This window comes from Haliotis rubra, unplaced genomic scaffold (genome assembly GCF_003918875.1).
Source record: "Haliotis rubra isolate DU_JTF1 unplaced genomic scaffold, ASM391887v1 Scf198, whole genome shotgun sequence".
Classification (NCBI taxonomy): Eukaryota; Metazoa; Mollusca; class Gastropoda; order Lepetellida; family Haliotidae; genus Haliotis; species Haliotis rubra.
In genome coordinates, this window is record NW_025765980.1 from 612,814 (window position 1) to 637,109 (window position 24,296).

Genomic DNA, 24,296 nt, shown 5'->3' on the forward strand with positions numbered 1-24,296 from the left:
GAACCCCACACATCAGGAATTGCAGTGAATGGAGCAATATGACACCAAGGAGTGGCACGCTCCCAGATACACCAACCTGACACCTTTCTACAACTCTGCAGATGGAGTGTGTATGGTCATGGCAGATGTTCCACTGGAACAATACTGAGGACTGTGTTAGCAGATTCTGGGGATTTCCCTCATGTTAACAAGGAACTGGTATTCTTGGAGAATTGAACTTATAATAATGTATTATTACCAAATACAGGAAGTAGAGACAGGATATATTTCCTCTTGATGCTGTATTTGCCAATGGGTTAAGGTTCAAGTAAAATTCAGAAATTCTGAATCCAAGATTTTGTAAATTTTCATATATATTTTTCTCAAAGAATTTATAAATTTTTAAAACCAGTTATTAATGGTAGTAAATGGTGTTCAGGACATAATTGCTATAATTGAGGTACTGTGTCACTGAATGACATGAGACCAAGATATGATTATGATGGGCTGTCAGCAGTGATGGAATCTATTGATGAGGAAATGGCCTGGCCTTCATTCTGTGGAAAGTGTTGGAATTCCTCTATGATGGTTTCACCATTTCCATGGCAACTACACTCTTCAGTTTGGCGGTGGCTCATTCCATCCATGCCTCCTTGTTATCATGTCTATGTTATTACAGGTCCACTGTAAAATAATCCATCTTGGATAAGTCAACAGGATTGGGACCAGAGTTTGTAATTGATGGAGAAGCAGCAGATTAAATCTGTAGCAAGTGGCAATGGCCTCAGTCTTGACTGTTGAGATAAAAAATGAAAGAAAAACTTTCATGTTTACTGTAACCCTACCTATTTCTCATTTGCAAATGAAATGGTTTTGAAGTATGTGTGACTAGTGACCAAGACTGACTGACTGACTGAGTTTAGTTTTACGCCGCTTTTAGCAATATTCCAGCAATATCATGGCAGGGGACACCAGAAATAGGCTTCACACATACTAGAAGTAGCTGAAACATTGCTGATATTAATTAATAATCTAACAAAATCGACTGGAAAAGATGTCTGAAGTGTAGGCAGTCGACTACAATGTTTTCTTCCCAAACAGAAACAGTATTGAAATCACATCCGCTATTCTGAGCTAGCTAGCCGCTTTTAGCAATATTCCAGCAATATCACACCTGAAATAGGCTTCACACATTTTACCCATGTGGGGAATCGAACCCGGGTCTTCGGCGTGACGAGCCAACGCTTTAACCACTAGGCTAGCCCACCGCCCCCAGTGACCAAGAACACTAATCAGAGGTTATTGTTGAAACTACAGTAAACACACTTATAACGAGCTAACAGATATAATGCAGAAGTTATTTGGTCTCTGTGACTAAATAATGAGCTACGGTTATACATTCTACAATCAGCGATCCCATTGAATTCATTATAACTAAAGCTTACTGTACAAACATGTTGCTTTTTGGATACCTATTGTCTCAATTAAGGCAGGGTAAGAGGTTACTAATGTGATCAGGTGGTCAGGCTCACTGACTTGGCTGACACATGTCATAACCCAACTGTGTAGAACGATGCTCATGATGTTGATCACTGTATTGTCTGGTCCAGATTTGAATATTTACAAACCCCGCCATATAGCTGGAATATAGTGTGGCGTAAAACTAAACTCACTCACTCAATTAAGGCAGGAATAGAAGTAGCATTATTTTATTATTTATTAGTTCATGTGTAAACAGTACCTTTAAACAGTATGGAATATTTTGCAAAATCTAGTTTAGAACCGTTGACTGAAGTGGCTATATTTACACTAGTGAGTCTAAACCTTTGATTAGTAGTACAGTATTGCTATTCTATAGCTGTACCACCAGTGCAATGGAAGACGTATGACTGCATGCTGCATACTTTCAATAATGCACATTTCCTTCCTTGATGACAAGGCAATACATGTCCTCCACTTCCTGGGTGCAGCAGACGGACATTTTCGGGGAAGTGGCACTAATTATTATAATTGTGGAGATGTGGGGTTTTCTTGTCACATGGCATGATTATCTCACTGATTCAGTGACATGGCAAAATGTATATTGTCATGAGTGAGAACTTGCTCACACAGTCGAGTCTGTCCTGATACTAGTAAGTGTGTTTAGTTTTACGCCGCTTTTAGCAATATTCCTTCAATATCTCGGCGGGGCCACCAGAAATGGGCTTCACACATTGTACCCATGTAGGGAATTGAACCTGGATCTTCGGCGTGACTAGCAAACGCTTTAACCACTAGGCTACCCCACCGCCCAATACTATCCCGATACTATACATGTAGGTGTGATATATTTCGTATCCCATTACAGTACTTACTATTTCGTAAGTTCATATCCTCTCCCCGTCTGCAGGTAAATCAATCGTTTTAAAGTTTGGATGGCAATGACGGAATAGGGGATAAACATATAAGCTTGGGGCACTGTGCAGATTCTGCTGTTAATAACCAAGCAGGGAATACTAGAGAATCTGCATAAACTGGGTCATGAACAGATTCTGTTATCATTTTCACATTATGCATCGGTATAACTTGTGACAGAGAAGTATCAGTGTATTGTATCATGAGTCTCGTGGCGCAGTACAATACTGTATTCTGCTACATGATTATCCTTCAGTGATATACATGGGGTTTATCAGCAAGAAAAGTCAAATTTCTTATAATTAAAACAATGGATCTGGTAAAAGCAGTTTACAAGATTATGGTCAGGTGTTTGTCCTTCAGTGTTTAGGATATAACAAAAGACTTGCCAAAGTTTCAAGTTCTTTAGTATTTTGGTTTTGTAACATCCCTTGTTGCCTTAACTGATGAATGGCTAGAGTGATTGAGTGAGTGAAAGTTGTTAAATGCTGTTGTCAGCAATAGCAGAGCTACATATTGACTTCTGCTGTTTGATGTCCTGATAGCCTCCCTTAGACAGGCCAGGAACCTATAATTGTGGGTTCTGTTCCTGGTTTGCCTTGTTGTGTTGCTAGGTGTGTCAGCGCCATGCTTCTGTTGTGTTTCACCAAAGAGTAAACGTCTGAGACCTGCATAACGTCACCCGTTCCTTCCACATGACACACTATGATGAAACAGGTTTACTGTTCAAAGTGGGTTAAAGCAAGCTCACTCATAAATATATACACTATTGGGCTATAGGATAAATGTCCGTTTCCAACCCCTGGCATAGATAAGCATAAACATGCAGGTTTTGTATATGGAAGGCTGAAGGTATCTGCTGATCTTGCAAGATGTTGTCTGACCCGCCATGAATCTTGTCTGGAGTACACCAGACTCAGAATTATGGACAGGCATGATAAGCATGCTTTCACTATCAGCGGAATCCTTTATGCATGGAAAACAGTGGTCCAGCTTGATGTCAGAGATGTGGCCAGCATTTCAAATTCAAATTTTATCTTTTGAAAATGTGACAAGGAACTGTAATGGATAGTGGAGAATAACAGATGTTTCTGGCGGATCTTGGCATGGGCCAATAAAGATGTAGCAGCGATTGATAACATTTTCATGGCTGTCATATGTGTTTGGTTGATAACTTTTAATGAGATTTCCTTACACGAAATTGCAAGCATGCAGGAGTTATTACAAGAATGCAGCTCTTTGCCCCGCTGTGGATACCTAATTGGAATAAACTGTACAGTCACACGCAAGTCATTATTGTCAGCTAACATGTGATGCGCAGCCATACATATAATGTTTGGGTGGAACGGAGAACTGGAACGTAGGAGCTGCCTCAATTGAGAAGGCAATCATGGTTGCTACGATATTTGTATCACAAGTCTCCAAAACAACAAGTTGCCTTAAGCTATTTATCTGAGAATACTATGATTAACAATTCTATTTTAAAACAGAATACAAATAAAAAATTGAAGTACTGCAAAATATGATGATGGATGGCCATACTTCTAATGGCTACCAATGGTACATAGATGCTCCATCATCTGTACTCAGGGATTTACATGGAGTCCTGTATTTGAAGGTCCCTGGGACTTATACTCTTAAGTTTCAGGGGTCCTGGACAACAAAATGGGGGTCCCAGACAGTTAAATATTATTGTTAATACTGTTATTGTATTGTGTATCATGATCATCACATTGTTACAGTAATTAAAATGCAAATAATACCATAACCCAGCTAGTAGCAAACTCAGTGATAACTTATTGTCACTTGATTGGAATTATTACAAAAAGTATTTGGACATCTTCTGAGTCCCTGTGGACCCGCTAATAAATTTGGTTGAGTCCACTGTTAATTTTTATTCGTATAGGATGCAGGAATTCGTGTCCTGTAAATCCCTGTGTACTGCTGTGCAATGATTATATTAAAATACTTGAAATGTATTAATAATGCTTACAAAAATGACTTCTCTTTTTGGTATGAAAACATTTATTTTTGGGTTTGAATACGGTACTGGATGAAGTGATTGAATGTGAAACTAAACGGCTATGATCACCTGCTGGGAGGGATAAATACTCCACCAATCAATTCAACTCAATTGTGTAACTGTGGTCTGATGAGAGATTGCCACAAGGAGATAATGTACAGGGGCCATCAATAGTGCAGTGTGTGACAAAAAGTGGTATTTATAGTCAATTACATGAATAATAAAGGAGTGGACTTGTATGGCTGAACTGTCCGTCCGTTGGAGAGGGCTCCACTTCAGCTGGTTTGGAGGAAGCCATTGATTACTGCAGCCACACTGTCAGGACGAGTTGTTGTTGACACGGTCCCCATCGGGCTTCAGGGCACAGTACATTCTATGACCTTATACATTTAGTTAGATGACTGGATTGAGAGCTAGGTTACTTAATGGGTTCATTGTGTCCAGATGACACTTGGGTGACCATGATGAAAAGTGAGTGAGTGAGTTGGGTTTAATGCCATTTTGAACATTATCTCAGTAAAAGGTTGTCAGTTTGATGTTGTTGGAAGCCTGGACTGATGCAGATCATACATGTTTACCACGTGTGTGAGACCCATGGATATGGATTGGTACTGACCAATCCAAAAACATAATCAGTATGTTTTGGACTTAGGGATTGTTAATCTTAGTATCTGGCACCATCAGGCAGTGTGCGAAATAGTTTCCACATTTTGCTAGCCAGTCAGGCTAGCTATGCCTGAAAGTTACTAGCCCACAAAACAATTCACTAACCCGAAATTTGATTGTAGAAACTAAACAAAAGATTACAAAAAATAGTCAGGATATTGTCGGCAAGACTCAGATTTCACCATTAAGTTATGATGAAATTTTTTATCTGGCCACAATCTTGCATGATTTAATTGTAGAAACATATATTTACAAAATGACCCCATGAAAATTCACTAGTCAGTTGGGCCAGTGACTGTGGAGATTTACTGGCCCGACTGGATTTTTACTAGCCATGGGCTTGCGGACCAGTGACTATTTCGCACACTGCCATCAGGGAAGAACAGCGCCTGTCCAGGGCCTGGCTGAGCTAGTGTGTTTTCTTACCCCAGTGATCAATTGTTTGTCTGTCCAGGCATGATAAACACTGCCAGTGATGTAGTTGTGATAAAATCTTTCTCCCTTACGGCTGTGTGTGTTGAGGACTTACCATTGATTGCTTTGTCCGAGACAATCTGGACATGCTCACTGTTGCCAGACCACAGACTGTAGCCAACTTGGCCAATCATTCACTTTCTTTTATACCATGGCTATCGATCTAGGTAAATAACACCTACCTTTGTCCTGCTTTGATGTATGGGCTGCTAGACAAGTAGTGGTCTGTCAGGACAGAGATGCTTCATTCCATTGATTAGGAAGTGAGGACTTTGGAGCTTGGACAGGGGAGAGCTGGTATAGGGAGCCTTGGGAGCTGGGACAAGGAGCCTTGAGAGTTGGTGTAGGGAGCCTTGAGGAATGGATATGGAGGCTTGTGAGCTGGGATAGGGAGCTTTGGGAGCTGGGATAGGGAGCTTTGAGAGCTGGGATAGGGAGCTTTGAAAGCTGGGATAGGGAGGCTTGTGAGCTGGGATAGGGAGGCTTGTGAGCTGGGATAGCGAGGCTTGGGAGCTGGGATAGCTGGGAGCTGGGATAGGGAGCTGGGATAGGGAGCCTTGAAAGCTTGGATAGGGAGGCTTGTGAGCTGGGATAGTGAGCTGGGATAGGGAGCGGGAGCTTGTGAGCTGGGATAGGGAGCCTTGAGAGCTGGGATAGGGAGGCTTGTGAGCTGGGATAGGGAGGCTTGTGAGCTGGGATAGGGAGCTTTGGAAGTTGGGATAAAGAGCCTTGAGAGCTGGAAGAGGGAACCTTAGGGAGTTGGGATAAGGAAAGTTGTGAGGGGAGAATTGTGATTGGGAGCTGGGATAGGGAGCCTTCCGAGCTGGAATAGGGAGCCACGATTAGACTTGTTCAGAAAATAACACGACTCAAAAAATGAGTTCAGTACACACAAATGTAAAAAATGGACACAAACTAAAAATAAGATGCTTCCAAGGGATACACGATATTTCCTTTATTGGACCCTCACATTTCCCCAACCACTCTTAAAATTAATTATTGTGTCCTGTGGACATTAGTTTGGAAAATCAAGGTAAAACCCTAATCATTTGAAGTACTTCATTTTACATGGAGCAACTTACCTGCTGTTCCTAAATTCCCCATGATGCACTGTAGGAGGCTGGAGTAGGTACAACATGTGGCCAGATAAACCATTGAATCTATACTCACATACAGTGTGTAGCAGTTGGCTGTGGAGCTGTTTACTATACAAGCTGGGACTGTTTACTGATTCCTTCCTTTATTACATTTAGTTTGTATATCTAGTGTTCAGAATTAAGCATGAAAGTCTTAAGGTCTTTGTCCAAATCCTAAAATTGAGGAGAACATTTACGGATATCAAATACTACGATGCAACCTCAAGGGCCCAGAAACTGACACCCCTTCCCTGTTTCAAACTTATAGTTGAGGAATGCAAGCTTACAGGTCCTGGACTTGAGTATGATAGTGGACAATGTTAAACACTAGGTAATTAAATCTTAATAGGACAGAATTGTATGTTTTTGTCACCTGCCTGGCTACTGAGACCATTCATCAGTGAGACCAGGGTCATCTCAATATGGCACCAGGCATGGTCGGTGCAGGTAATCGTTTTCTGTCGTGAAAGTTGTCCACAAAACACTTCATACATTATTCATGTCCGCTACTTCGGCCCATTAGCCGGGGATTGACCCACGGTAATTAAAACACCACCTCCCTTCCCTGTCAGTGAACATGCATGAAGCTGTCGGCTTACCTGAGCAGCATGTTGATGTGGAGGTGTACTGCGAAGTCAATACACAAGATGTACTATACTGGTAAAATAGTGGTATTGTCATTGTAAGTGAAAACACATGGGCTTATTTGGTTTGTAGTCCGTTATAAGTTAATATTTCATTATTTATTTTGGTCTACAATAATATGTATCTCTCTATATTATTATGTTTGGACTTCAATAAGTATCTATCTATCTATCTATCTATCTATCTATCTATCTATCCATCCATCCATCCATCCATCCATCCATCCATCCATCCATCTGTCTATCTATCTATCTCTCTATTCATTCGTCTGGCATACAATAATATATATAAATGTCATAAAATCTATATAGAGTCATGTTACTGATTTATATCAGAACATTTATGTTAATAGTAATATATTTCTTAATAGTAATATTACTTGGAATATAATGGCATATATAATGTCATAAAATCTATATACTGTTGTTATGTTACTGATTTATATCAGAACATTTATATTAATAGTAATATATTTCTTCAATTTGTATTGTTATCATTTGTGAAATAGTAATCAATGCATAATCAACGGTCCAGGCAAACCAGTGAGGTGTGCCTGAGTGATTGATACTAACGAGGCTTTGGGACTCTAGTGTATTCAGGATGAAGTATTTCAGTCAGCCTCATTCCGATACAGTTAAGGTATGCCCTGATAGCTAGGAGGTGGTTAGAAACTCCGGTGTAATAACAATCACTGGAATGTCACTTAACATAGGTACACGTGAATGTACCTGATGAAGTTGAAGCAGAGCGAGACACCGTTGTTTTTTGTGCAACTTCCCATTGACAACATTTCCCTGGTGCAGGTTAAAATCGTTTAGTAATTTTTGACAACTTTCAAAAGGACATTGTGTATTGATAGGTTAAACTCAGCTTGTACAGATAAGCAGACTGAAGTAAGTTCATGAAGTTTGCATAAAACAGGATAGTGAATATCAAGCAATTCAAATTCATATGTATAAAGGATAAAATGAAATTGGAAAAAGTGTTACTTTCATTTTACACAATGTCCATGTATACATCTGCTTTATGTAAACTACAGAAAGCCAGTCTTTGCTACATACATTAAATTTTGCTGTGAAGAATGAAGTGCAGCCAGTTTATCTGTTGTGCAGTCAGTTGTTGAGAGGAGTTTGCACTAAGTGTGGTGGAGAAAATATCCCCAAAATCGCACCCTGATTGGTGACATTCAACTTGATAACAGTTCATTTTTGATATGTGATATATGGAAATCAACTAGAATTTGTAATAAAACACGTCATCCCTCTTGATTTGAACAGTTCTTGACTTAACAGACTATATTTGATTCAATGAAGAATCAATCCCTCATGTAGTTCGACACTGTTATATAGGGGTGAAACGGTACGCTCTTATCATGGTACGGTACGTATTGCAGTTCAAAGCCTACGGTTTGGTCCGTTTCGGTATAAGAACTTACTTCCAGGAAAATAGCAGCCGTCTAGCAAAGAATTTGACAAAATGATTTGATTTCTAGACATTTTAGAAAAGGTTTTAAAAGGTTAATAAAATGACGGTACGAAAATCGAAAATACCAAATTTTGGATTTGCATTACGGTATACCGAACCAAAGGCAAAATACTGCTGTTCTACTAATATGGTGGTATTCCGTTTCACCCCTACTGTTATATATCTGGATCAGATACACAGAGAAAGGGTATGTGTAAGTCTGAAACAAGTATGATGATGTCAGTCCATTGTTGTTGCACTTGATTTTGAGCCAGGAATTCACCAGCCGTTCTGAATGTGTAAAACTGACTACATGTGTATCAATATAGAGAAATTATAGCCACCATAAACAGGTTTCAGTCACAGGAATCACACAAATCTGGTGATTCTTGAAGTAGAATCAAGAGAATATCATGATTTCCCCATAACAGAAACAGAATATGATCTCAGTGTGTAATGATGTCATCACACATACCAATCGCTATGAGTAGTGTGCTATTAGTTACAATGAATGAGTTTGAAATTATTTCTTTCCTAGTGTCAGTAGGTTGTTTTAAACATATTTCCAGTTCCTAAAAGGTACATTGAGAATCACATTTCTTTGAAGAAATATAATGTGTGATGATATTTTATGATGTGAAGTCAGATGAATGTACTATCACTTGGGTAAAGCAAACGAACACAGAGAAAATGATTATATGAAAAGTCTTGTATCCCACAGTATTCCAAACTTGACTCTCAGCATCATTTTAAGTGTGATTTTGTGGTATCTAAGCTTACTGGACTGAACATAATGGTACTAGAATCTCTGCTTGAACACACTTAATGTACATAACATAAAATAATCAAATCCTTATTTTTGTTGCAAGTATTTTCCTTGTTAACTTTCATGAGCTCACCTGAATATCTCTATGCTAGCCCTCCAGTGGGATCCCTGTGTTTAATACCTTACAGAAGTCAGCATGGCCCTGCCTCAAAGGACCTGTACCCCACTCACCGCTCTGTCACATGCCTGCTGAATGACTCAATCAGCCCCTAAATAATCTCCACTCATGTGATCCCATTCTGTTAAACAATGTTTATTGCAGAGTGAGGGCAAGTTATTGTTCTTGTACTCCCCTTCCTTTAGCTGTCCGTGATGGAGGTGAGCTGGACTGCTGATGTATGTGAGGTGTCGGGACATGTCGGTAGTCCAGGGGGGTCAGTGTGATGTCATACTGTCACAGTACTGGTGGCAACACATGCACGTAGATCATTATTCACTTGATAACGGATAAATGTCACCTGATGTGTATTCCCTATATCAGTTCCATTCAGAAAAAATCACCATATTTATATTCCATCCAGGATAATGTCACAATATATATATTCCATTCCGGAAAATGTCACCCAATGTATATTCCATCCAGAAAAATTTCACCCTATTCATTTTCCATCCAGAGAAATTCCACCCTATTTATATTCCATCCAGAACAATCTCACCTTATTTATATTCCATCCAGACAAATGTCAGCCTATTTATATTCCATTCAGGAAAATGTCACCCTAAATTTATTCCATCCAGGAAAGTGTTATATTATATTCCATCCAGGAAGAGGTCACTCTATATTTGTTCCACGAGGAAATGTCACCTTGAGGAAAACTTAGTAGGAGATTTATCATTATAGAATTATTTGCATGATATCTCGAGGCAACTATAAATGACATTTGATTTTCACCAAAATTCATACAAAAAAGGATGTGGGAGGCATGTAAGTGTTTGTTGATATTTTAAACAAGCTGATAAAGGCATCTGTGTACTTTAGATACTTATTGATGTTATTCGCAATAAGCAGGATTTTATTTATTTTAATTTTTTGAGTGAGTTTAGTTTAAGGCCAGTCTCAGCAATATTCCAGCTATATGGCGGCGGTCTGGAAATAATCGAGTCTGGACCAGACAATCCAGTGATCAATAGCATGAACATCGATCTACACATTTGGGATACGATGACATGTGTCAACCCAGCCATCGAGCCTGACCACCCGATCCCGTTAGTTGCGTCTTAAGACAAGCATGGGTTACTGAAGATCAATTCTAACCCAGATCTTCATGGGTCTGTTTTTGTTAGACATAACCATGGTTTATTTTATCAAGTAAGGAAGCAATAAGTGTAATCAGTTTTAGGGACATAACATGGTAAGAGGAAGGAGTTTTATTGCAGCATGGGTGAGGATGGAAATCTTACGTAATGTTTCATGGCCCAGTTTGTTGTCTGCGGTTTGGCGTGAGACTGAAAGATCCGGTAACCTTCCGTTAATACACATGTAAGCCATTGGCCGGGCTGTGTCATGGTGACATGAGGGAGGACATGTCATGCAACATTGTCATGCAACATTGTCATGCCAGGCACGCAAAGTGCAAAAATCAATAACCCTGTTGTCCTTCAAATTGTACCTTCTTTATCTCGTATTGATTTGTGTCACATAGTACTTTAAAACATTAGATCTTTTCTGAATGACGTGTTTAATTTGTGATAGTGTTCATTGAATGCTATGTAAATTGGGGTAAAAACACTCTTGATCATGAATGTTGTCCAACTTTAATTATCCATGAAAGTCAAACAGATATATTGATTACATTTCATTATGTTATTCTTCCAGATATTCATCCTATTCTAACCATGCCTTAAGTTGTTTTTTTAATTTAGACATTAGGTATCATATTGATTTGATTCTCGCATCTTTACATCTTCATCAAAGTGAGTGTTGCTTACACGCTACTCCAGTCTCAGCTCACCTGTCTACACAGCGTCACACTTACCTGTGTAACTTAGTAAACCAGTCTGTATTCAAACTCTGATATCAAGACACTTTAAACTAGGAGACCAATTTGCCTTCATGGCTTTTGTTTAGGTTTATTCATAGAGCAAATGTTTGCATTAACACAGCTGCCAATACTGTGGCATGCTCATAGACTGTTTTGTGAGATAAGTGATAAGAAAGCATTTGGTGGGGGTCTGTGTGTAGGCTGAGCTACCAGGGTGGGAAGGGTTTACAATAAGGGACATAGTACAGGTGCATCTGTTGGGTGTGGGAGTGGTGGAAGGGGTGTGGCATCATTCATTCACATGGTTCACAGTGGGTGACTTTGCATAGAACCTTTTGAGTACTACCTGAACTTGACTTTCGGATCAAAAATAGGTCTTACTGTTAATGCATGGATTGTTGGCAGATGATCTGTGGTATCTTGCTCTAACTTTGGTTTAAAGACTGAAGTTGCAGTAAATGACATCAAGGTTTTTGGACTGGTATGGAACTCGGCGCTATAGAAGTAGATTATTATTATTATTATTTCAGAAATTAATGAAAATATAGGAAACTAGAATACTTATCACACAACAGGTGAATACTACATACTCAGGATAGAATTGTTGAGGAAACAACGAGTCTGAATACTTGCACCAACATGAATGAAAGACTGAGCGATCACATACATATATTGAACTGCATTAAAGACACACTGAATACTCCGTGTACGTACTTGGATGATAGATGTGAGCGTTCACATATGCTGAGCATCAGTCTAGCAGTACGATCCCAGTGGTACATCCTCTGCACTGAAGCACGTGCTGATGGAGCTTGCTGCAAGGTGATCCCGACACAACTGTTCCACAGGCAGCATGGAGGAAGGTGGTAGATAGGACAAGCCTTACCTTGGTCACCAGCTCACTGGGGCTGCAACAGAATGGAAGTGTGCAGGACAGCCAGCATTAGCCTGCTGTCAGATATGGAGCTGCTGACTGACTGGCTGCCACTCGGACTGATTGATTGGCAGACCCGCTAGCTCCCTCGTTCAGGTAGACCTGAGACCAGGGAATAGTTGTGGGGAATTCCAGGTCAAGTTAGACTGGGATTTCTCCACGGCCAGCCCACATGTGTAGCTGGGCTTGTATTATATGACAATGATTGCCTAATAAACTGCAAGATGAGGAGGAATGTTGACTCCTGGTTCAACAGTGGAAGCCTGTGCGTCTGTTGTGCTCTAGCAGTGGATGTTTGATCTGTGTATCAGACACACACTTGTGATTCTGACCTGAGTTGTGTTGTGGCAGGTGCTTTCAAGCATATAGGATCAATATCGTCAAAAGTTGTCATTTTGTGAAAACTGTCGTCTGCTCAGAAAATTTGGTAGAAATGATCATTACCCTTCAAGCATTTAGTTGATGGTTGGATCCTCATAAAATAAAGGTTTTTATCATTGCTAAAGAAACCATGAAAAACTGCTATGGCCTCTATGTAATATTTGAAATAGCTGTCTGACCTGTTGGTCCCGAGTGAGGCTTCCAGACATCAAATATTCAATAACTGCCTCCAGTTGTAAGGCACAGTGTTGATCTCCTGAATGAAGTATCTCTCACTGCTAATGCTGAGCCGCCAACCTGCATGTGACAGTATTGGCTTCCGGTATGTTCTCCAACTCTGAAACATGGGACTGCCCTCAGGGGCAGGGGACGACTTCTTAATCCATCACTGAACATCTCACACATCAATAGCTACAGACTTAGAAATGTCCCCTCTGGTAAACTGTAACCTAGATTGGCCACCCTGTCACACAAGATACTGAGAAGGAGGAAAAGTTATGTTGATTTGGATATCATCATGGAAAATGTCCCTCCAATAGGGGCGGTAGGGTATCCTAGTGGTTGAAGTGTTGACGTGTCACATCACAGACCCAGGTTTGCTTCCCCAATGTGTGAAGTCCATTTCTGGCGTCCCCTTCAGTAATATTTCCAAAATTTGCTGAGAGCGGCACAAAACCGTACTCATTCAGCATCCAACCACACATTCCAGTTTACTCTTTGCTCCTTGTTAGATCCCATCATAAATTGTATAGCACACAGCCAGTGGACACATTGACCATCCAATCCACATTTGTCACCTCTCATACATGGGATATTGGGGACTTTTACTACTACAGACACCCCACATGGTCTTTGTTACCTATCTGTTAAGTATTGGTGACCTAGAAACTAATTTCCAACTTGAAGCATAAATGTTACACTTCCTCCTTGATAAATTCAAACAAGTAGGTTTTTGTGCCCTAGACAGTCACAGATTTTAAGGTTAATGTCTAGTTTAGCTCCAACTCTGATTCCCACACATGCATATCAGCTTGGAGGAGCAGCTGTGAGATCTACATTGCCAGACCCAGCTGTCTGCCAGAGGGCACCTGTTGGGATGCCGGCCATGGTGTTGCTGGATGAGTAATACCAGGAATACTTGCTTGTGCAGTCCATGTAATTCATTCCTCCCATTACCCAGCTGAGTCTATCACTAGAATGGCTGACAGACAGCATTGATATCAGCCACTGATAGTAGAGGTCTCTTGCTAGCATTGCTTACAGAGAGCACTGACATCAGTAATTGAGATTTGAGGTTTCTCACTAGCTGGCTTACAGAGAGCACTGACATCAGTAATTGAGATTTGAGGTCTCTCACTAGCTGGCTTACAGAGAGCATTCATATCAGTAATTGACACAAGAGGTATGTCTCATGGCTTACAGAGAGCATTCATATCAGTAATTGACACAAGAGGTATGTCTCACGGCTTACAGAGAGCATTCATATCAGTAATTGAGACTAGAGGTCTCTCACTATCATGGCTTACAGAAGAGCACTGACATCAGTAATTGAGATTTGAGGTCTCTCACTATCATGGCTTACAAAGAGCACTGACATCAGTAATTGAGATTTGAGGTCTCTCACTATCATGGCTTACAGAGAGCATTGAAAATGAGCCTCTGAAACTAGAGGTCTCTCACTATCATGGCTTACAGAGAGCATTGAAATCAGTAATTGAGATTTGAGGTCTCTCACTAGCTGGCTTACAGAGAGCATTCATATCAGTAATTAACACAAGAAGTATGTCTCATGGCTTACAGAGAGCATTCATATCAGTACTTGACACAAGAGGTATGTCTCATGGCTTACAGAGAGCATTCATATCAGTAATTGACACAAGAGGTATGTCTCATGGCTTACAGAGAGCATTCATATCAGTAATTGAGACTAGAGGTCTCTCACTATCATGGCTTACAGAGAGCACTGACATCAGTAACTGATATTTGAGGTCTCTCACTAGCTGGCTTACAAAGAGCATTGACATCAGCCCCTGCGACTTTAGGTGTGTCACTATCATGATGTAAATATCTGTGGATATCAGAAATTGAGTATTTGAGACTAGAAGTCGCTTACAAGCTGACTTACAGAGGGCACTGATATCAGTTACTGAGGCAACCTAACAAACGGACTAATGGTGAGATCAAGACAGGGATATCATAATCGTTTTAACACTACTAACACAATAAAACAGTCACACAATCACAAATGCAACGATCACACAATCACAAATATACCTCTCACACAATCACATTTGAACCACTCACACAATCACAAATGCACCGATCACACAATCACAAATATACCACTCACACAACCACAAATATACCACTCACACAATCACAAATATACCACTCACACAATCACAAATATACCTCTCACACAATCACATTTGAACCACTCACACAATCACAAATGCACCGATCACACAATCACAAATATACCACTCACATAATCATATATATACACCACTTAAACAATCACAAATGAACCACTCACACAATCACGTATATACCACTCACACAATCACGTATATACCACTCACACAATCACGTATATACCACTTCACACAATCACAAATGAACCACTCACACAATCACATATATACCACTCACACAATCACAAAGATACCACTCACACAATCACATATATACCACTCACACAATCATGTATATACCACTCACACAATCACAAATGAACCACTCACACAATCACAAATGAACCACTCACACAATCACAAGGGCTTCCTACTCCCACACATTGAGACAATAAGAGGACAATAAAACAATAACAAAGGTTCATGAATGGATTCTTCACAGATGAATCGGTCAAACAATGACCCTATTAATGATCTGAAACATTTCACCACCCGAGCTTCATACATCACTGGAGCCTACAGAGACCTTGTTCAGCTCAGGAATAATCTCAAGACAATGGTCAGGAAGTCAGTGGATTGACAGTCATGAATAATTTACAAAGAATTAATAGTTAATGACAGAGAGAGCCTACCTGCCTATTTTGAATATGCCCCAAGTTGTGACTATTTATCAGATGTCACTGAATGTTTGTGAAGGCTGTTGGACATTTTTTATCAGTAATTGTTGTGACTCATGCACCTGAAGGCATCAAGTTGTGAGATCTGTATTGGGGTCAGATGTACAGCCAGGGCTTCACGTGACACAAGTAGACGGAGTCCAGTACTCACAAGTGGATGGTTGGAATGCAGGAAACGAATGAACAGTTTCAAAATGCACAAATAATTAAACAGCATGCATAAAATGTATTATTGGTATGTTATCAGTGGTATAAAAAGTCTAAGAAATAATAGATTGAGAGGTTATTATTCCTATATTCAGACAATTCCAGTCATATGTCCATGTGGTATCAAGATTAATAGTGAGAAAACAATGTGTTATCCAGAATATACCAGTGAGATAACTGTGTGTTATCCAGACTATTCTAGTGAGATAACTGTGTTATCCACACTATTCCAGTGATATATCCATTTGTTATCCAGACTATACCAGTGAGACAACTGTGTGTTATCCAGACTATACCCATGAGATAACTGTGTGTTATCCAGACTATACCAGTGAGATAACTGTGTGTTATCCAGAATATACCAGTGAGATAACTGTGTGTTATCCAGAATATACCAGTGAGATAACTGTGTGTTATCCATACTATTCAAGTTATATATCCATTTGTTATCCAGACTATACCCATGTGATAACTGTGTGTTATCCACACTATTCCAGTGATATATCCATGTTGATCCACACTAACTGTGTGTTATCCACTGTGATATATCCATGTTATCCAGTGAGATAACTGTGTGTTATCCAGACTATACCCGTGAGATAACTGTGTGTTATCCAGAATATACTAGTGAGATAACTGTGTTTATCCAGAATATACCAGTGAGACAACTGTGTGTTATCCATACTATACAAGTGAGATAACCATTTGTTATCCAGACTATACCCAGTGAGATAACTGTGTGTTATCCACACTATTCCAGTGATATATCCATGTTATCCATACTATACCAGTGAGACAACTGTGTGTTATCCAGACTATACTCGTGAGATAACTGTGTGTTATCCAGACTATACCAGTGAGATAACTGTGTGTTATCCAGACTATACCCGTGAGATAACTGTGTGTTATCCACACTATTCCAGTGATATATCCATGTTATCCACACTATACCAGTGAGACAACTGTGTGTTATCCAGATTATTCCAGAGAAACGACCAGTGCTATACTGTTACACTATACAGAGTGTGGTCCCTGGATTCAACTACTATAGCAGCAAGGGCCCCTTACTTTTTAACAAAGAAATAGGACATCTAGGAATTTATAATTACACATGTACTTGTAAAATGGCTTGATGGTCACGCCTATCTTTGTTTGATACTTCTTTCCTGATATGAAATACAGTCAGTGTTTAGATAGTCCTTTTCAGATTATCTTCATTCAATGGCTAAAGCATTAATCCAAACATTGAGTCTCTGTGTATAATAAGCAGAAGGTATCACACATACTTTTCATTGTATGTACTGCTGGGACAGTTGACACCTTGGATCCCCATTTTAATCCCCATTTTGATCCCCAAAATTTATTATTGAAAATCCCCAGGAAATGCACATATATAGCAAAACACAACTCTTCTTGTTATGCTGTGCTGGCCTTCAGACGGACTGGGATCAAATGGAAGGTATTGACTTTGACAACATGGTTGTTGCATGGTTCTGAAATAAGCAGAATTCTCGGACCACTTCAAAGTCCGACGGTAAGATTGTGTAACAGACTCGAGGGGAAACAGTTTTATTCCTGAAATAAATACATCAGGAGGTAGAAAGTAGGTATTGATTGGAGGTCCACTGAGACAAAAGATTGTAGCACTACAGGAATAGATCTGAGGAAGTAAGTTGAGTTTAAGCCCCAGGGATTGAGATGAATCATGGAAGAGTGAGGTCTTGAATTCTTACACAGAATTACGAGGCTGGGAGGCTATGCAATGTCATGGTGTGTTGTGTGTCTCGATACATATGTTGCAATATGATTATGGTAATCAAGGATGGTTGACAGTAGCAGAAATGTGAAAAACGTTTTTTAATATTTTAGATATTAAACAAACCTAATTTCAAGCAACAAAACATTGAAAATTGTATAATGCATTGAAATTTCTGTTTACATTCAGATAATATTGGTAACATACTACTAGCTATGAAATGTTTTATTTCACTCTTAAATGTCTCCAAACCCATAATATCTGTATGAATTGTGAGGCAGGTGATCGAGGACTGTTCTTCAGGCTGTATTACAGAAACTGGCACTAGGCCCAGACTAAATTCCCTGTTGTTAAAATTATTCATTGTTATGAAAATTTCAATTTATTTCATAATAATGCACACAAAAATAAGTTGTTAGCTACCCCTGACACAATGCTACAGGGGCCCAGAAAGGGCTGGCGGAAGGGAAAATAATGTGGTTCAGGGACTGTGAGACAGATTACTCATAGACGACCTGCCCTCCCCTTCTCTACCCTATGGATACACCTGAAGCTGAATTACACCTGTATAGTAGTATAATACTGTACATAGGATAACAGGTGCTGTGGCAACATGTTCGTGACATTTATATCCCTCCCTCCCAGTACATTCACACTGATGATGTACTATAGACGAGGAATGTATTGTTGCCTGTTATTTTGAAGTACAGGATGCCTTGTTGACTGAAGCAGAGAATGAATTCAACACATGTCTGAAGCAGTCTGCCCACGGGATAGAGACCCTTTCAGCCTGGAGGTTCTTGTTGTTAACAGTTTGCCTATATGTTGTCATCAGTTCTGAGAAAGCAAATTGTTTGCTTTGTCGGAACCCATTTATGCTTTTAGATTTCCATAATCCTTTTAAGATTGAACACTGTGTGACTGTTTGTTCAAGAAGGCTTCATCAATGGCCTAAGTGACAATCAATATTGAACGTTCTGATGTAGATCTACCCATTAGATGAAGATAGTAATATTCTGAATCCATACATAGAAAGACACATGGTCATTTGCTGAGTACACATCACACTGTTCCATATCTTGACCAGAGCATGATCTTCAGTAGATTCTAGAGTTATTATGTGACCATTTCCAGACCTTATTACACTAAAGAAAATTTTGACAGACTCAGGCTTTGAACTTAAGTGGCTAAGGTACCTGTAGGAATTGGGTTGACCCCTCTGTGAACAGGATTTAATAATAATAATAATTAATAGTCCGCTTATATGGCGCTCATATCCAGACACATTGCCTGCTCTGGGCGCTAGATACATTACTATACCCGGTCATAGGACACTATCATACTTTCCGATACTCTTTCAACTCCCTCGGGGGCATACAGCCATGCTGCCTGTTAGGAGCAATGACCTAAACACTCACATCACCAGCACATCCTCATGGGTACCCATTTTACAGCTGGGGGAACTGAGACAGTGTGGATCTAAGTATCTTGTCCAAGAATACTACCCACATCGGGACCCGAACCTAGGTGGCTCCACCGGGGATCGAACCTGGGCCTTCAGCATGATAATCAGACGCACTATTGTGCTATTGATTGAGTTAGTGTGTGTTTTCTGTGGGAGGATGTTTACTAGTTTAGGGAAACCATGTATAGGTATTCCACTGAAAGCAAGAATCATTATCTTGGCAATTTTGGGATTTGGAGCCACATCTAGGGTTTCATGGAATGACTAATTATCGGTTCTGGAACATCCACAGTGAGGAATGAGGCCATAGCAACTGGGCCACACTTAGATCCTTATCATTAGGCCACTGATAGGTATTCCAGCTTTAACAACAAACCTGCCAATGTTATGGTAATAATAGTACATGCCACACACCTGATAAGGTAACCTGATCAAAGTGCAGGTATTGTGCTAGGAGATTATGTCCAAGTGTCTCACAAAATTGGTGTGGTTGTCATGGCGCTCCAAGATCAAAGTCCCAGGACTTAGTCAATATTGGCATCGGTTGGAGGTCAGTGGATGCTGACCACTGGTCAGATGAGGATGGAGAGTGGTAAATAAACACCGTATCACACAGGCAAACACTGGGTGTGTGTTTATTGGGAATTCACTGTAGAAAGACTTAGATATGTCATGATAGAAGCTTTCAAGGAACTATTGGCATTCTGGCTTCAAAACATGGATTAGCACTTTTTGTTTTGGGAAGAAGATTAAGATGAAAATTGTGAAATGCTTTTGTTGTAACTTGGAAGAACTACACAAATTCAATATTCCAGATCTTAGGGGTTATATTTATCATCTTCAAACACATAGTTATTCCTTTGTTATCACTGGGCAAGATGGTTGTAAAGGACTTGGCAGGATGGTGTATGACCGACAGCAAGGCTGTGGTTTTGTGGCTGACTTTGTGTGTATCCAGGATCATAAATACTACTTCCCTATGCACAGATCACAACAGATAAGGCTTCTTTCTGAATCATTAAAAGACTGTTTGACTTGTATTTTGTTGTTTGCATTTGAATGAAATGTCAAGATTTTTCCAGAGTGAAATCAGTAGCGCCTATTTAAACCTTGTTATCTGGTGTTCCTCAGAAACTGTTAACTGTGCATTTTTTCTGGCAAGAGGCCACGGAAAATTAATTACTTTTTATTCAGGAATGAATCATTTAAAATATTTTTACTGCGGTAATATTTCTCATCAGATTGGGTTAATATCATAAGGTGCTCCATAACCTATGTAAATATGGCTGACAATTATTTGCTGTCTCAGTAAACTTCCTTATTATCGTGCTAGAAGGAAGAAAATATAGGCATGATATTCCTCAACTTGATGAGATACTGACGCCCAATAAAATAAGATATTCTACACCTGCTATTTTATTATGCAGTTTCTGGTGTCTTTTGATGAATGTTTTATTAATCTATTTTCTATTCTCGCTCATTTTTGGCAAGAAAAAAATATCTTTTACAAAAAATTTAATTTTGTTGCGAACTAACATGCAGCAGTTAGGCTTTGGGCACCAAGTTCAGTTCCCCCTTAATTTCCATGTTTCGATATCAGTACATGAGGAATTACAGATTGTCATGGCATAATATGTGAGTAAACTGGCCAGGATATGATGCATCATACCTGGTCTGTGTCAGTAGTAGGCCGAAGCTTTAATGAATCTGTGCAGAAAATAACCAGGTCTTTATTGAGTCAGTGCCCAAATTGGCCTGGACTTGAATGGTTACACCCATACTAAGCCAACGCTTGACAGAACTTGAAAGAGTGCATGCAAAAACTAGCCAGGATTCATAGGTCCCATACTGTCTAGACAAAACTAGCCACGATTCATATGTCCCATACTGTCTAGACAAAACTAGCCAGGATTCATATGTCCCATACTGTCTAGACAAAACTAGCCAGGATTCATATGTCCCATACTGTCTAGACAAAACTAGCCACGATTCATAGGTCCCATACTGTCTAGACAAAACTAGCCACGATTCATATGTCCCATACTGTCTAGACAAAACTAGCCACGATTCATATGTCCCATACTGTCTAGACAAAACTAAATAGGTCTAGCCACAAATTCATATGTCCCATACTGTCTAGACAAAACTAGCCACTATTCATATGTCCCATATTCATATGTCCCATACTGTCTAGACAAAACTAGCCAGGATTCATATGTCCCATACTGTCTAGACAAAACTAGCCAGGATTCATATGTCCCATACTGTCTAGACAAAACTAGCCAGGATTCATATGTCCCATACTGTCTATAAAACTGTCTAGACAAAACTAGCCAATTCATATGTCCCATACTGTCTAGACAAAACTAGCCAGGATTCATATGTCCCATTCATATTCATAGGTCCCATACTGTCTAGACAAAACTAGCCATGATTCATAGTCCCATACTGTCTAGACAAAACTAGCCATGATTCATATGTCCCATACTGTCTAGACAAAACTAGACATGATTCATATGTCCCATACTGTCTAGACAAAACTAGTCAGGATTCATATGTCCCATACTGTCTACACAAAATTAGCCAGGATACATAGGTCCCATACTGTCTAGACAAAACTAGAGAGGACTTGTATCTTGTTAATATTTTCGGTAGATTTTAGTGTTGATTAGTAGGCATATATTTGCTGGACTCTCTAGGGAGAAAGACAATGTTGTTGACTCTTGTTTCAGGCCAGGATAAAGGTGCAGATTATACACCTATGAAATATTGTCATAAGATACAGCAGAAATGACTATATCTGCCACACTGGACCTGAAAAGTAACATCTAGATTTGTAGTTCACAGAAAGGATGACATATATAAGGCTCCATCTTCACTGAAAACTGTGATATCAACGAAAGGAAAGTGCATTAAATACAGGAAAATGAATATTTCCATGAACAGAACTCGGGCAGGAAACAGGCTCATACAAATGTCTGTCTTAGCCTAGGGGACCTGCCCTGTGTCCACAGTCCCTGCAATAAGAGTGAATTATGTTATAGTTTACACACTTACTACTCGCTGACTCGGTCTATATCAGTTATATATCCAGGTGTTATCCATGCTATACTAGTGATATATCCTGTGTTATCCAGACTATATCCAGGTGTGATCCACACTGTTTGGGCGACATCCATTCGTTATTCTGTCAGTCTGCCCAGGTAGCTTCAGTTGTTTAGTCTGAATGAAACAGGTGTGATGACTGGTTGGATAATGGTATGTCAGGTATGAAATGAGGTCATCTATTCATGAGTAAAGCAGGAAGTGATATAACTGGAATATTATAACATAGGTGTAGATGGTTCATTACTTATGCATTACTGCTATCTGTGCATTTGCAAGAAATTGTTAGAAAACCAAGTGATCACTTGCTTGATAACGGTGTTAGTATCTACACTGAAACGTTGCATTCATTGCAATGAAGTAGTGACTATCCATACAATTTGGTTTTCCTTCATCTTTGCAACTTCTTAAAATGCCTCTCAGAGAAAGAAATTGTTTATTCACTCTACCTTTAAGTGAAATATACAAAGATTACAAAATAATGCTCTGTATTTAAAACAATTTTTAAAATCCAAATTGAGGTCATTAGCCATCAATATATGATGTATATTTAAAGGTATGTTGATTTACCTGTGATACAGGTGAGTAACAGGTGAGTATGCAGATACAGTTTAATATATTAGCAATAATAAAATGATACCATTGAGATAGAATGGTTATTTGTTCATCAATGTAAACAGATTTTCTCGGATCAATTTATCCGCAATTCCTTTAGGTGGTGTTACTAAAATTCCAATTTAAGGATATATTTTATTTTGGATCGATGTAATCAGTGCATAATTACACAAGGCCTGGGTTCAGGTAGGTCTCCAGAACAACATGCATCTTGTAGCTGCAGAGGAGGGGCAGAGTGATGTGTTACAAGGATTAGCCAGGAACTACCTCCAGCTACATCCAGATGTAACAATGAACTGGAGGTCTCCAATCAATACAAACACAATCAAGCATGTCACAGATGGCTTCAACATAACCAGCCCCATGTTCACGCTCTCCATGTTACCTACACTACAGACTGGTCTACGTCTTGATCAATGTTATGCAACTTGTTGCTGGGAATAGTGCGGAAGAGTATACGCCCTGGTCTGGTTACCCAGTATTAGATGTATCGACTGCTCTGATATCAGTGTGGAAATATTTGATAAGGTTGTCAAGAAACAGAAACATAAATGCATTATATATACTTGTATCTCTCAAATGATTATTCATTTTGTCAATCACTGGTGTGTGTAGTCCAGTTTCAATTAGGGACAGTGGGGTAGCCCAGCGGTTAAAGTGTTCGCTCATCATGCCGAAGGCCCGGGTTCGATTCCCACATGGGTACAATATGTGAAACCCATTTCTGTTGTTCCCCACCATGATGTTGGAATATTGCTAAAATCGGCTTAAAACCCAACTCAGTTTCAATTATTAGTTGGTAGTGAGTTTAGGTATGTGAGATGGGATGTACAGAAGTTCGGGGCGTGGTGATGGTGACGTGAGTAGACATGAAGCAGTGGGAAAGATCTTCAACCAATCACCTGAATAAGTAATGTGTTTTGGCCAACATTCCTCGTGAGTAATCTCAAGGGTATTGATATATTGGGTCAAAATGAGTCGGGCAAGTGACAGAATGTTTGATTAAGTTGTACAGGATCCTTTTTGTTCAGAATAGAGTTAGTCTCTGACAATTAGCTTCATCTAGAGAAGGATGCTTCCTTTTATTGAATCCTTGAACACCTTATATAGACAAACTCTGTGGATTGTAAACAACTTCTTTATTTCGTGAAAA

General features: G+C 39.5%; 2 protein-coding genes across 4 annotated transcripts in view; one reads left to right on the forward strand and one right to left on the reverse strand.

Moving 5' to 3' along the window:
- LOC124275074 (set1/Ash2 histone methyltransferase complex subunit ASH2-like) overlaps nucleotides 1–24,296 on the forward strand; it is a 105,414-nt gene that overhangs the window by 51,932 nt on the left and 29,186 nt on the right.
- LOC124275073 (serine/arginine repetitive matrix protein 1-like) overlaps nucleotides 1–24,296 on the reverse strand; it is a 49,450-nt gene that overhangs the window by 18,772 nt on the left and 6,382 nt on the right. The window contains exon 1 of one of the 3 annotated variants that reach the window (XM_046710547.1): nucleotides 22,481–22,657. The exons of 1 other annotated variant lie outside the window; for it this stretch is intronic. The gene's annotated coding sequence lies outside the window, so the exon portion shown is untranslated. Of the gene's footprint in view, nucleotides 1–12,303; nucleotides 12,560–22,480; nucleotides 22,658–24,296 lie in introns of those variants that run through there. One more of the 3 variants, XM_046710549.1, reaches the window with a different exon arrangement.